We start from the raw sequence: 15,595 nt of genomic DNA on the forward strand, positions 1-15,595 counted from the left end.
TGATTTATCACCATTGAAAGATGGGGCCAAAAACAATATATAGAACGGTCTCAAAAAGGTGGTGTTAACATTGTGGAGGAATTTAGTGAGGGCCACATCTGGAATATTGCGTGCAGTTTTGGTCACCACAACTCAGGAAGGACATAGATTCCATCGAGAGGGTCCAGCGCAGGACTACTCGAATCGATTCCGGGCCTCACTAGACTCAGCTACGAGGAGCGGCTGAAGGAGACAGGGCTTTATTCACTAGAAAGGAGGCGGTTACGAGGAGATATGATAGAGATGTTTAAGATAATGAAAGGTAAAGATAAAATAAGTGCAGATGAATTATTCAGCAGAGTAATAGTGATACAACCAGGGTAGTGATACAACCAGGGGCCATAGCCAGAGAGTACAGAAGAGGAGAGTTAAGATGGTAGTAAGACAGGGATCCTTCACTCAGAGTAGTTAATGCATGAAATGGTCTCCCTGGAAAGGTAGTGGCAGCAGAAAGAGTAGATAAGTTTAAATTGTAATTAGATAGGTAGTTGGAAGTTATGGAGATAGAGGGGTTTAGGGATGGTGGCACGACTTTTCGGAAGCTTGGGCGTTGATGGATGATTGTGTGCATGTGTATGGAGTGCTGTTGGTGGGAGTCTCATCAGGAGGTGTTGTGTGTTTTTTTTAACCAAGCCCATGTCCCCGCCCCTGGGGAAAAAAGAAAAAAAAAATGCAAAACTAGAAAAAACCCCCACAAAAAAACACTTTATTAAAAAAAAAAAAAAACATTTTGCATTTTCTTTTTTTGATCTTGTATTGATGAATTGGTGTGGTGTTGATGTGGTGCCTGCATGTTGGGCTGAATGGCCTCCACCTGTGTCCAATTACCTTGCGTTTCCTTGTTTTAAATGCATATCGTATAGCCACGCTCCCAATGGGAGGGGATCGTACAAATAATTAAAATACGCCAATTCTGGGGGAATTAACCCGTCCTTAATCAAGGGTTCTTCGCTCGTTGGTATTAATCCTCGAAGGTCAACGTTGAGCGTTAAAATGTCAGGATGCAAGGGAGTATGTCTATTCTTTTTTCAACAGAGTCTAATACTCGTGAAGGAACTGCAATACAAAGTAATCTCAAAATGCAAAGCCCGTCTGCATCCACTTTGTGTGCAAACTAAACTTGACAAAAACAGCTCCAAAAAAAAATAATAATAATAATAATAATAATAAGTAATCTCAATATTATCATAATAATGGTTTGTTGAAGATTTGATGACAAAAGTTCAAATGGTAAAAAAAAAAAAAAAAAAATGGACTGGACAGATGCACTGAAACTCAAATGAGAAATAAATAAACAGAAGAGATGACAAATTCGGGCTGGCTCGCGCTGCGCGGCCGATGGGCTAATGAGGCATATTTATATTTACTGTAACTTTGCCCTTCGACATTTTGTTCCAATTAATAATTAGTCTTCTCCATATTCTCATAATACAGTTTTGTTTGAAAATTTGATGACAAAAGCTCAAATTGTAAAAAGGTTTTCAAAAACACACACACACACACACACACACACACACACACACACACACACACACACACACACACACACACACACACACACACACACACACACACACACACACACACACACACACACACACACACACACACACACACACACACACACCTGGGGCATGAGCATTTGAAATCCATTATGTTCCTGGCAAAGGTCTGCCTGCATTGATGAATACTTGTACATACAGCGACCTTTGCACCCACCGGTCGGCTCACTCCAAATCTGATTCGTACATGCTTGCAAATATCACAAAAGAAAGGGAATGTTGGAGGGAATGTGGGAGGGGTGGGAGAGAGACAGAGGGAGGGAAGAGGAAAGGGAGGGGTGGGAGAGAGCTGGTAGGGTTGGGAGGGAGAGATCCATCCATCCATTGGGACCATACTCTGTGTAGAGCGTTGGTGCTGCCTAAACAGTCTCCTTGGCTATTGGGCGCAATCCTGGACGGGTCGCCACTCTAACACAGTATACCAGCATGCTGGCACTCATTGATGGGAGGGGAGGGGAGAGGACGGAGGGAAGGGAGCGCCATCCATTTTCAGGGCCATTTGATGGAGAGAGAGAGAGAGAGAGAGAGAGAGAGAGAGAGAGAGAGAGAGAGAGAGAGAGAGAGAGAGAGAGAGAGAGAGAGAGAGAGAGAGAGAGAGAGAGAGAGAGAGAGGAGTGGGATAGGGGTGAGTAAGGCAGAGGGGTGTGAGAGGGGAGAGGGGGAGGAAGAGGGATGAGGAAGGCAGAGAGGTGAGGTAGGGAGAGAGTGAGGGATTCCAGCAGATTTGACGCCAGGTTTGTCATCCATCCGAGAGACAGCACACACATTGATGAATCACCCTGCCTGTGAAACAGTTTACAGCTGGGTCAGGATTTGAATCGAGGCTTCACAGAGCCAGGATGCATAACTCTCGGCTTTCCTGCCATGATATGGCGATTCATTATTTCATAACCGAAAACATTTTTTACTCATTGTGATCAAATAATTTATTTTGCCTTCTTTCCTCCTGTATTGAACCGCGGTATTGCCAGTGAAACTTAAATGAGCGCCAAGCGGTTGAAGAAACAATTAAAAATGAAATATTAAATTTTTATTTGCATTTATCTATGCCGAAGTGACAGATCGAATCATGGAATATCGTACAAAAAGGGGAAAAAAAAATCGCAGAAAATAAAATTTCACATTTTCAGCAAGCCACCCAGGTCGAAAAACCAGTTAAAACCAGTACACATTTTCAACTGGTCTCTATTGGTTCTAATTGGTCTTTAACTGGTCTCTATTGGTTTCAACTGGTACCAGTTAAATTCAGTCAGAATTCCAATTTCCCAGTTGAAAAAACCAGTAGCTCATATTTGTACCAGTTAAAGTCTTACTGGTTCCAGTTGATACCAGTTGCAATGTACTGGTCCCAGTTGATACCAGTTGCAATGTACTGGTCCCAGTTGATACCAGTTAGTTAAATACAATTGTATTTCAACTGGTAATATATCACTCTATTCCAATTTCCATATTAAAACCAGTAAGAAACCAACTGGCTTTACTGGTACCAGTTGGCTACTGGTTTTCAACTGGTACCAGTTGACCAGTAAGCTACTGGTATTTACTGGTTTTTTGACCTGGGCAGCCACCACCTGTTGCACCGCAGAACAACACGTGGCCAAGAACACATGCGAGTGACCCCTGAACTTTGTTCAAGTCGATCGACGTACAGTATTCAGTGTGAATATTGTGGAGCACTTGCCAAGTGGCTTAAGCACTCCAAGGAAATGGTTCATTAGAAATGGCTCGCTTGGAATGCGATTAGCAAGCACAGCACAATCATAATAAAACGTACACTTCCCGGACTCGCGAGACACCAAAAAATGTCAAATGAACACTTTTTAGGAGTCGGAACTGCTTGCAAGTTTGATCCTGGAGCTTAAATTTTGTAATTAGTTTAAGAGATTCTCAAGGCGATGGCATGTGCAAAAATGAAATGAAGCCATGAACGCTGGCATCTCCAGGCGTTTATAAGCATTGCAATGTACCCAGAATTTCGTAGTTATGATGAACAGGCATCTTATAACAAGAGTGAGGAAAGTGAAAAAACAACTTTATCGTTAAGAAATCGTTCCGGCCTGTTCCAAGTCAAGGCATGGTTGAGTAGGCCAAAAAACATGGTGGCTTCAGACCTCAGCGAAGTAACTTAGGATACGCCTTAAGACCCCAAAGAGCGAGATGGCGGAGGAAGCATCTGATGAAGGCTATAATTAAATAAGGCCATTAATTATTTTCAAAAGTGGTGTTTAAATTAACCCAAACACCAAATTTTCTCTCGCACTTCCTTGGAGTTTTCTTAGTGTGCAAGCAAAGTTGCAGGCTGATAGGTTTCATGGTTTTGGAGTTCTGGAGTTATGGTTTCATCTTAACGCATTGTCAAACAAACTGAAATTCCTGTTGTATGTATACGTTTAAAATGTATCTCCTTTGGTATGATGCTCTTCTTCTGGTTGAATGTTGAGCTTTGCCTGCATGCACAGCTTTTCAATTGCAGCGCAGGAAGTGGCCGCCATAAACGGGAGACAGACGAACGCATGCACAGACACCACAGTTGTTGACATTATGTAATAGATCTTGCTTCCCAAGTAAACAAACAAGCCTACTTTCTCGATCACTTCATCCCTTATCCTCAATTCTTCATCTCACATTTGATTCTGCCTTGTCACCACCATCCACTTTGTTGTAGGAATACACACCTTCAAACAAAATTTCTAACTTTCGTCAATGATCCTTCTTAGGAGTGTTGCAAGTCCTGTAACCATCACAGCCAGCAAAACCGCATCACTGCATACTCCTAGTCCCACAGTTTCTGATCTTCAATCTGGACAACTTCCCCTACTTGACTTTCGATATCAGTTATATGAAACATCTAGTATAATACGACGTTGAACAACATGGGAGACAGGATGTATTCCTGTCACTCCAGTCTTTACCTTAAGGCATTCTGAACTTTCTCCCTCAATTCTTACGTCGCCCTCTGTATCCTCAAATAAACTTTTGATCAGACTGATTTAGCTATGGAATGCCATATTTCTCCAGCACCTTCCAAAGTCCTTCCCTCCATATGTGATATACAAAGCTCTTTCTAACCACTGATTCACTTACTGATATTAAAGATCAGTACTTTCCTGGTGACGTAGAAAGCTGAAATTTTGCATGCCGATGGACATCGAAGCCAGTACACTGGGGGGGAAAAAAAAAAAAATCACAGAATCGTCGGACAGCATCAATAATGGAAATATTAATAAATGAAAAAAAAATCAATGAAAATAAATAAATGAAAAATCAAATGTCGGTGAGCGATTTGAGCCAATGGGGAAGCACGCAATGTTCGTATGTTTACACAATGTATAAGCACACTCTGCTAGTAAAGTCGTATGCCTCTGAAGTCTACAAACCACACATAGAGATCCTTAGCTAGTTCGTAGTTCTTCTGCTCAGCAACACCTGGGTGAAAATCTTCCCTGGAACACTTAATAGACTGATCCCTCCTGTATTATTATAGTCCTGCCAACTTCCCATCTTGAGGAATGGGATGATCATGATCCTGTGCCAATCCTTCGGAATATTTTTTCCATCCTCCACACCACTCGGATCAATCTGGTCAGCCACATCACCACTGACACTTCTCTAAACTTGAACTTGAACCTGTGACCATCTCATTTTTTATCTGTTCAACAGCTCTTCTCACCTCATTTTCTGTAATTTCTCATCCTCAATATGGGATACATTTTTTATATTGGCACTTTTATTCTGCTCTTCTACAAACCTCAATGCTTGCATAACAAATATATTGGCAGAGAGAAAACAGGAAACTGTTTTCAACCTCCAACAGCTCTCATAAAAAAACTCAACCAACCTCCATCAGCACTAATAAAACAACAGACAATGGCAAAACACTCAACCAACCTACATCAGCACTAATAAAACAACAGACAATGGCAAAACACTCAACCAACCTACATCAGAACGAGAAGGGCACTCGGTACAGCGCATACCTCCACCACATAATTCCTGATCTACGAGAACATATCGGGCCCAATACATGTTTGAACCAGAGGGGGAGCACTTGGGAGAGTGCAAAACCTCCACCGCCAATACTGCTGGGTCACTCAAGTGAACCTTATATCTTATTCATTAAATATGATGTCAACAGTGCTGACAGTTATAGTTCTTTTCTCCAACATTTTTTTTTGGGGGGGGGGGGGTTGGAAATCACTAAAAACATGTAGAAATGCAAAATAAAGAAATCGAAATTTTGTTGAAAAAAAAGTTGCAAAAATTTTTTTCTCTAACAATTTTTTTTTGGGGGGGGGGGGTGGAAATCACTTAAAATATGTAGAAATGCAAAAAAAATAATTTTTTTCTCTAAATTTTTTTGGGTGATTGGAAATTACTTAAAACATGTAGAAATGCAAAATAAAAAAAAATTCTCTATTTTTTTTGGGGGGGGTAACAATTTTTTTTGGGGGGGGGGTTGGAAATCACTTAAAACATGTAGAAATGCAAAAAAAAAATTTTTCTCTAAAAATCTTTTGGGGGGGTTGGAAATCAAAGCATGTAGAAATGCAAAAAAAAATCTTTTTTTGGGGGGGGGTTGGAAATCACTTAAAACATGTAGAAATGCAAAAAAAATTCTTTTTTTGGGGGGGGGTTGGAAATCACTTAAAACATGTAGAAATGCAAGAAAAAAAATTTTCTCTAAGAATTTTTTTTGGGGGGTGGGGGGGTGACCAAGTCCAACATTTAATGGCATGATCCTTGGACCATACCTACCCCCCCCCCCATCAAGTTTCGTTGAAATCCGTCGAGGAGTTTTTCCGTAATACTGTTCACAAACAAACAAACAAACAAACAGAAAGCGGTGAAAACAGTAACCTCCATCCATCTTCGAGGATGGCGGAGGTTAAATATCATGCGACACAGTACGATATCGTTTTTGGCCCTTTCAATGGTGATGAATCACTTTAAAAATTAAATAATTCTCGTATACGGATCCGGATTCTGATCTACACCAAAATCGCATCAATTTGTCGTTGCTACACACCCAACCTGTCCACGTCCACCAAGTTTCGACCAAATCTGTCCACAACTTTTTGAGACATCGTGCTATATATCATTTTTAGCCTGATCTCTCAACGGTGAAGAAGCACGTAAAAAAATATCAGATCCGGATCCGCATCCAGATCTGGATCTTCACCAAAATTGAATCAATTCTTCCTTATCACACTCCCAACGTGTCCACCAAGTTTCATCCGAATCTGTCCACAACTTTTTGAGATATCATGCAATATATAGTTTTTGAACCTTTCTCTCATTGGCGACGAATCATTCAAAAAATTATCGTAGTCAGATTCGGATATTCACCAAAATCTAAAAATTTGGGCCTTGTCACACACCCAACCTATCCACAAAATTTCATACGGATCCGTCCACAACTTTTTGAGATATCCTGGACACAGACAAACAGAAAGAGTTGAAAACATAACCTCCTTCACCTTGGGTGGCGGAGGTAGTAAAGATAATAATCGGCAGTGATATAACTTTCAACCAACCTACATTATAATAAAAACAATAAGGAGCTGATTGACACTCCTCCACCTTTTGGGTGATATTAGGAATAGGTCTGTGATGTGAAAGCTAAATCTTGAACGGTTATTAAATATTGCGTACACAAGCCAAGTTACCGTCATCTACCATAAAAGGACTGAATATAAATTAAAAACAACTAGCACGCATAATCGGTCGCCTTGCTGAAGGGGATGCTATGGGGGGGAGGAGGGAGTGGAGGGAGAGAGAGAAGAGGAAGGAGGCAGGGGAGAGAGAGGAGGCAGGGAGGGAGAGAGGATAGGCAGGGAGGGGAGAGAGAGGAGACAGGGACGAAGCGAGAGTGGATGGAGAGAATTGAGGGAGAGGAGAGGACGGAGTGAGGGAAAGCTACGAAGTAGGGGATATTGGGAAAGCGACACCTCACCGAACGTTACTGTGCATTGCAGGAGGGAGGAGTGCGAGGATGGTTTAAAAGAGAGAAAGGTGAGGGGTGGAGGTGGCATCAGCAAAGAAAATATGTTATGTTTAAAGACCAAACACACACACACACACACACACACACACACACACACACACACACACACACACACACACACACACACACACACACACACACACACACACACACACACACACACACTTTGAGATCTGAGGCAGGAGTATTTCGAACCCACGGTTCTTCCTGGCAAAGGTCTGTCTGCATGCATGCATGTTTGTACATGCAGCGACCTTTGCACCCCATCAGCCGGCTCACTCCGAATCTGATTCATACAAGCTAGTCTCCTCAACAGAGGGAGAAGTGTGGGGGACCAAGCGGAGAGTTGGAAGAGAGAGATAGAACGGTGGAGAGAGGGAGAGAAGAGGAAAGGTGAAGGGGGAGAAGGGGGGTCAGAGAGAGAGAGAGAGAGAGAGAGAGAGAGAGAGAGAGAGAGAGAGAGAGAGAGAGAGAGAGAGAGAGAGAGAGAGAGAGAGAGAGAGAGAGAGAGAGAGAGAGAGAGAGAGAGAGAGAGAGAGAGAGAGAGAGGTCAGCGGCAGAAAGAGGGAGGGGTGGGAGAGAGGGGGTAGGGTTGGGAGGGAGATGGGTTTGGGATTCCGGCAGATATGATGCCCAATTCATCGTCCATCCGAGAGACGACTCACATTCATGAATCACCCTGCCTGTGAAACGCTGTGATGACAGTTTATAGCTGGGTCGGGATTCAAATCCAGACGACACAGAATGCGTACTTCTCAGCTTTCCTGCTGTGGTGTAGCAATTCATTATTTCGTAACTGAAAACATTTTTTTCTCATAGTGATCATACAATTTGTTTTGCCTCCCTTCCTCCGGTATAGAACCACGGTATCGCCATTGAACATGTGTCAAGTGGCTTCACCAAGCATTCCACGAAATGGTTGAAGAAACTTTTAAAAGCGAAACTTTTAATCATTATTTGTATTTATCTGTGCCAAAGTGACAGCTCGTATAATGGAAGATCGGACAAAAAGGGAAAATGTCGTGGAAAATAAAATTTCACATTTTCAGCAAACCAGCCACCGCCTTTTGCACCGCAGAACAACACGTGGCCAATGCAGGCGAATGACCCCTGAACTTTGTTCAAGTCGATCAATATACAGTATTCAGCGACAGTCCGAATATTGCAGCGTGCTCACCAAGTGGCTTAAGCACTCCAATGAAATGGTTGATAAGAAACGCTCCCTTGGCACGTGATGAGCAATCACCGAACCTTCATGTTAAACATACTGGAGACACCCAAAATGTCAAATATATGTCTGAATTGCACAAATGAACACTTTTCTAGGAGTCGGAACTGCTTGAAAGTTCGATTCTGGAGCTTAAATTTTGTAATTCTGCTTTGTTTCAGAGATTCTGGCAGTGATCGTACTGTACGTGCTGAAATTAAATAAAGCAACGAACGCTGACGTCTCCGGGCGTTTATAAGCATAGCAATGTACCCAGCGATTCGTAGCTATGATTAACAGGCATTTGATAATCGTGAAAAAAAACAAAAACCTTCATTGTTAAGAAATCTTTGCAGCCTGTTACAAGTCAAGGCATAGTTGAGCAGGCCAAAAAAAACATGGTGGCTTCAGACCCCAACAACGTTACTTAGGATATGCCTTAAGACCTCATAGAGAGCGGTGACCGAGGATGCGCCTGATAAGGGATATAATTAAATAAGGCCATTAACTGTCTTCAAAAGGGGTGTTTTAATAAACACAAACAACCAATTTTCACTCTTGCACTTCCTTCGAGTTTTCTTAGTGTGCATGCAATGTTTAATGCTGCGAGGTTTCATGGTTTTGGAGTTATGGAGGAAACACACACACACACACACACACACACACACACACACACACACACACACACACACACACACACACACACACACACACACACACACACACACACACACACACACACACACACACACACACACACACACGAAGCTGACACCTTTAGATCATTGCCATGGCAACATAATTTAGCTAATCACAACTATGATCTAATCAGGTTGAGATAATGTCACGAGAAATAGATGGGTGCACGCGCTCCAACAGGTTTCTGCAAGGTGCACGCGGTCCACAAGCATCCACCTCCTCGTGAAACTGCCTAACTCTCGAACCTCTGCTCACTCACCTCCACTCGTTTGTTCCTGTTTTTTTCCTGCCAACTCATTTGGAACCAACTTCCACACTCTATTCAATTTCATTGTTCCATCCAGGTCTTCAAAACAGCTGTTCGACACCATCTCAGATCATTCCCCATCTAAAACCATGATAGTTTCTACACCCGTTAAACCACCCTCAACCCTTCCCAAAAGTTTGCCTCTGTGTATCTATCTTGTCCACCCCTTGCATTCTCCCCTACCTGCATCCCTTGTTTGTCCATCTCCATCTATTTTATCCCTCCACCCTGCTGTTGGCATTTTCCCCTTCTCCTACTGCTGTTCCTTTTGTTATAATTATTTTTTGCATATCTTGTCGAGGCTCGTATGAGAGCTAACACACAACCCACGACAAGGGGAGCACGAGACAAGAGGGGTGGGAGTGGGAAGGACAAAACAGTGGGGAAGAGAGACATGAAATCTGTGGAAGGGAGAGGGATGGGGCAGAAAACATGGGGTATACAAGATGGACATTACAGGGACTTTCAGGAAGGAAAGCAGGGAATTTGAAGGAGGTGGGTTTGGGGTGGACTAACGGGGGTACATAAGATCGAGGACTCGGATGGGGCACGATAAGAGGTGGTGGTGAACAGCTGTTTTGAAGGCCTGGAGGGAAGAATGGGATTGAACAGATTGAGGGAGTTTATTCCGAAGGCGGGGAAAAAAAGAGGAATGAAAGAGTGAAGGTGAGCAGTGATTCGTGATTTTGGTAGTTTTACCAAAAGGGGGTTGTTGGCGGACCTTGAGCGCCATGCGGAAATATGGTGGGGACAAATCGTAGACAGAGCAGAGGGGGTGAGGCCGGAGAGGAGACGGAAGAAGCCAGAAAAAGACTACTGACCTGCCTGCGGTGAGAGAGTGAGAGGCCCAAAGACTCAGCCTCATCGTGGGAGATGCCAATGATCCGAAATGCCTTGGTTTCCACAGCGTGAAGCCAAGAAAGGTGAAAGGCAGGAGCACCAGCCCAGAGGGGAGAGCAGTACTCCATCAGGCTGTGGACGAAAGCTATGTATGTGGTCAGGAGCTCAGGTGGGCCGAGGAAGGACTTTGCACGATGGAAGATTCCCAGTCGGTGACTGGCTTTGGAGGCCAGGTCGGAAATGTAGCTTTCCCAGGAAAGATCATGGAAGATAGTGAGACCCAGAATTTTGAAAGAAAGGACTTCTTCCAGAGGGTTGTTGAGAAAGTATATAGGGGGGGGGGGGTTCTCAAACGGTCCTTTCAGAGAGACATAGTGAGAGCATGAGATTTGTCTGGATTGCAAGACATGTTCCACGTGTTGGAGTCAAGTGACGTTTGTGATTTTATCCAGATCTGCAGTGAGTGAAGAAGCTGCTGCTTGCCGGTCTGAGAGATGACAGATGGTACGGCAGAGGGTGCAGTCATCAGCAAAGAGATAAGGAGGATTTTCCAGAGAGTTGGAAAGATCATTGATGAAAACCAGAAAAAAGTTGGAGGACTTCCGGTTCTGGGTTTGGAGCGATGGCAGGGTCTTTCGGAGAGACAGAGTGAGAGTGTGAGATTTGTCCGGATTGCAAGACATGTTCCACGTGTTGGAGTCTAGTGACGTTTGTGATGGAACTGAAATGATCAGCACTCTTGCACTATGATCTAATTGTATGGGGGGACCTGCCCTCACTCTCCCACACCCCCAGTATTACTTCTGGATACGGATTCCCTCCACTCCCACCTCATGTTTCGATCAACCATTTTCTCACTTTCTCAAAGTTAAGTTTCTGGTCGTTATCTGTCCCGTTTTAACTGTATATTTTCTCACCTCCATGTTACTGTGTGTTCCCAGTTCGGTTTTGTTTCAAAAATCGTGCTATTTTGAGAGTTTTCGTCGACCTTGTCTTACCAGGTTCCTTGAGGCCTACCCGTCCTTCCCCTCTTGGTGAACGATCGTTTTTATTTGTATTCTCTCCCGATTACGTTATATTCCTATTTTCCCTATTTTCCCCATTTTCCCCAACATCCCCCATCCCTCTCAACGAAACACTTAGTTTCTTGTCTTAAATCGAAAACAAAAACACAAAACAAAACAAAAAACTACCTTTCTCCTTGCAGGCCCACGAGTCCCGACTGTGGGCTTCCCCTTCTTCCTCTTCTTCTTCTTCTTCTTCCTCTTCTTCTTCTTCTTCTTCGTCTTCTTCTTCTTCTTCGTCTTCTTCTTCTTCTTCTTCTTCTTCTTCTTCTTTTTCTTCTTCTTCTTCTTCCCCCTCTTCTTCTTTTTCTTCTTCTTCTTCTTCCCCCTCTTCTTCCTCCTTATGCCGTCACACCATCTTTATTCGACTTGAGCTGACACACTCGTAATTACCTCACGATTTCTTCCTACAATCTTACATTCCCGAATCTTACCTATTCTTCAAAAATTAATAATCTTCCTTGCATTATATCCTTTTGATCAAAACACATCCTGTAACCACCACGCACGCGTCATTCTCCTGATACTTTTCTTCGAGCCAGCAGCTTCATTCTGCGTTTACTGTTCCAAATTCACCACACACCTCCACGACTTTACTTCAACCTTCCCTTTTCCGAATGTTACGCAATCTTTATTTAAATTAAATAAATTCGATTTTGACGATACACCTCCCACAACCACGTGATCTGTTTACACCCCTTGTGTTTGCCGATCCAATTTCACCATTCACACCTCACGATTTTTTCTCCAACATTTCCATTAACTAATCTGATTAAAACTCTCTCAAACAATAATAATAATAATAATAATAATAATAACAACAACAATAACGAGCTCTTATAATGCTTCATCTTCCTCTTTCACACGTGTGGTACTCATCACTGTATCATGATACACTCTTCTATTTAAACAGATTGCTCTCAATTCGACCTTTCCCTCATTCCTTGCCTAAAAAACTCCAATTCTAACGACGTTTCTTCTCTCCATTCTGTTAATTCGCCTTTATTGCATCCCTCAAGAAATGTCTTGAAATCGCACGTCTGACCTGGAAATTAAAAAAACAACCACTTCGCTATAAGTGTTCACTTTCCATCAACCATTCTTTTTTTCTAACTTCAGTGCCAACTCACCCCCCTCACCCTCCCTCTCAGAGCAACCATCGCACTCTTCTCCCTCCAAGCCTCCCACTCACCTTTCTCAAAAACTCCTCCCTCACCTTTCTCCCTCAACTCTCCACACTCACCCTTCTCCCACCATTCACCCTCTTCACCCACCCTTCTCAAAGTTGCTCCCTCTCTCATCCACAAAATTGCCTTCTGCCCCCTCTCCCCCCCCCTTTTCCCCCAGCACCATAGAGCCTTTTCTCCCCTCATCCGGCCCCTCTCATAGCTATTCTGCAATCCCCCACACTATTTCAACAACTCTCCTTACCTCCCCCTCCTCCCTTGTCCTACCCTCCCCATCCCCTCCCTCTTCATTAAAAGTGTGGACCTCAAATATCCGGGGCCTTCGCTCAAACCTTTCAGATCCTTCCATACAGGTTCCCACTGACAAACCAGACATAATCTGCCTTACAGAAACACTCCTCCCTCAAGACGTGTCTGACTCCCAAGTATCTCTCCCTGGTTACTCCCTCCTCCGGTATGACAGACCTGAGCCTCGTCCTGGTAGAGGAGTTTCTCTCTTCATCAGACTCTATTCCTCACTCTCCATGCACTGCCCTCACTCCCCCACACCCCCAGGAATACCTCTGGCTATGGCTTCCCCTCCACTCCCACCTCATGTTTAGATGTGTACTGCACCGTCCACCAAACAGTGATGACTCCATCTACACCTCACTATCCGAAAACATGGACCAACTTCTATCTTCTCATCCAAACTCTCTCTTCCTCATATGTGGTGACTTCAATTGTCATCATGCCAGTTGGCTCGGTGTGGGTACCTTGCTCACCTGTCATGGCACTCCAGCAAAAGCTTTCTGCGACTCATTGGGAATGACTCAATCGGTAAATTTCCCGACCCAGATCTCAACCAATGGTACTCCATCTAATCTCTTCTGGATCTGATTTTGACAAATTTCCCTGAAAATATCTGCTGTTCTCCCTCCGCTCCAATCGGTTCTTCTCACCACGTCCTTGTCAAAGTGGACATCTCTTTGGCTGTTATGAGAGATCCACCTCACCATCGTTAACTCTGGCATTTCACTCAAGCAGACTACCAGGGTCTCCAAGTAGCCATCAAACTTCTAGACTGGTCTCCCATCGATACTTTCTCCAACATCAACTCATCCTGGGAATTCTTTCAAAGAAACTTGCTCTCTCTCATGCACAGATTTATCCCATCTCATCTTCAGTTTTCCAACCCTTCCTACCACCCATGGGTCACTGAAACTTATGGCGAGGCAGTTGTCCTGAAACAACTTGCCTTTGCCTCATGGAAAGCAAACCCAACTGAGGGTAATCTCAGTTCCTTCCACAAAGCTCAGAACAAGTGTGTATCTACCCTCAGGAAATCCAGAAAACAACATCTTTCTCATCTCAAGTCTGAACTCTCAAACCTTTCTCCCTCCTCAAAATCCTGGTAGCATCTAATCAAATCTGTTTCTGGTGTATGTCCCCCCTCCATCCCCTCCCTCGCTTCAAATGGCCACACTGCTGATAGCGCACATGAAAATGCTGAATGCCTATACTCGGTGTTTGCATCAAAATCTTGTGTCCAAAACCCATCCCTTTCTGGACCCACCTTAGCCAGTTGCACCCAACTGTCCCGGGACACCTTCTTCCAAGGTGGAGAGCTTGCTGTCAAACCTCAACTTAGATTCTGCAAGCCTTCTGGGCTCTGTCCTTTGTTTGTTTGTTTTTGTATACCTTGTCGAGGCTCGCATGAGATTGAACATACAACACACAGTAAGGGGGGCATGAGACAACAGGGGTGCGAGAGGGAAGGACAAAACAGTGGGGAACCAGAGACCTTAGATCTGTGGAAGGGAGAGGGATGGGGCAGGGAACACGGGGTATACAAGATGGACATTACAGGGACTTTCAGGAAGGAAAGCAGGGAATTTGAAGGAGGTGGGTTTGGGGTGGATTAACGGGGGTAGAAAACACTTAGGATTTGGATGGGGGACGATAAGAGGTGGTGGTGAACAGCTGTTTTGAAGGCCTGGAGGGAAGAATGGGATTGAACAGAGTGAGGGAGTTTATTCCAAGGGCGGGGAAAAAGACGAATGAAAGAGTGAAGGTGAGCAACGATTCGTGATTTTGGTAGTTTTACAAGAAGGGGGTTGTTGGCGGACCCTGAGCGCCATGCGGAAATATGGTGGGGACAAATTGCAGACAGAGCAGAGGGGGCGAGACCGGAGAGGAGACAGTAGAAGACAGAAAGACCACCAACCTGCCTGCAGTGAGGAGAGGGAGAGGCCCAAAGACTCAGCCTCATCGCGGGAGATGCCAAGAATCCGAAATGCCTTGGTTTCCACAGCGTGAAGCCGAGAAAGATGGGAGGCAGGAGCACCCGCCCAGAAGGGAGAGCTGTACCTCATCAGGCTGCGGATGAAAGCTTTGTATATGGTCAGGAGCTCAGGTGGGCTGAGGAAGGACTTTTCACGATGGAGGATTCCAGTCGGCGACTGGCTTTGGGGGCCAGGTTGGAAATGTGGCTTTCCCAGGAAAGATCATGGCAGATTGTGAGATCCAGAAGCTTGAAAGAAAGGACTTCTTCCAGAGGACTGCTGAGAAAGTGGATGGGGGGGGGGGGTGGTGGTTGCCAAATGGTCCTTTTGGATAGACATAGTGAGAGTGTGAGATTTGTCTGGATTGAAAGACATGTTCCACCTGTTGGATCAGTTTGTGATTTTACCCAGATTTGTAGTGA

At 44.1% G+C, this 15,595-nt stretch overlaps 1 protein-coding gene across 5 annotated transcripts in view; it reads right to left on the bottom strand.

The window, feature by feature from the left end:
• LOC147031483 (uncharacterized) overlaps positions 1 to 15,595 on the bottom strand; it is a 158,433-nt gene that overhangs the window by 104,232 nt on the left and 38,606 nt on the right. The gene's annotated exons all lie outside the window — the stretch shown is intronic.

Source organism: Eptatretus burgeri, chromosome 2, assembly GCF_056783735.1.
Source record: "Eptatretus burgeri isolate ZD-2024b chromosome 2, Ebu_testis_v1, whole genome shotgun sequence".
In the NCBI taxonomy this organism is placed as follows: Eukaryota; Metazoa; Chordata; class Myxini; order Myxiniformes; family Myxinidae; genus Eptatretus; species Eptatretus burgeri.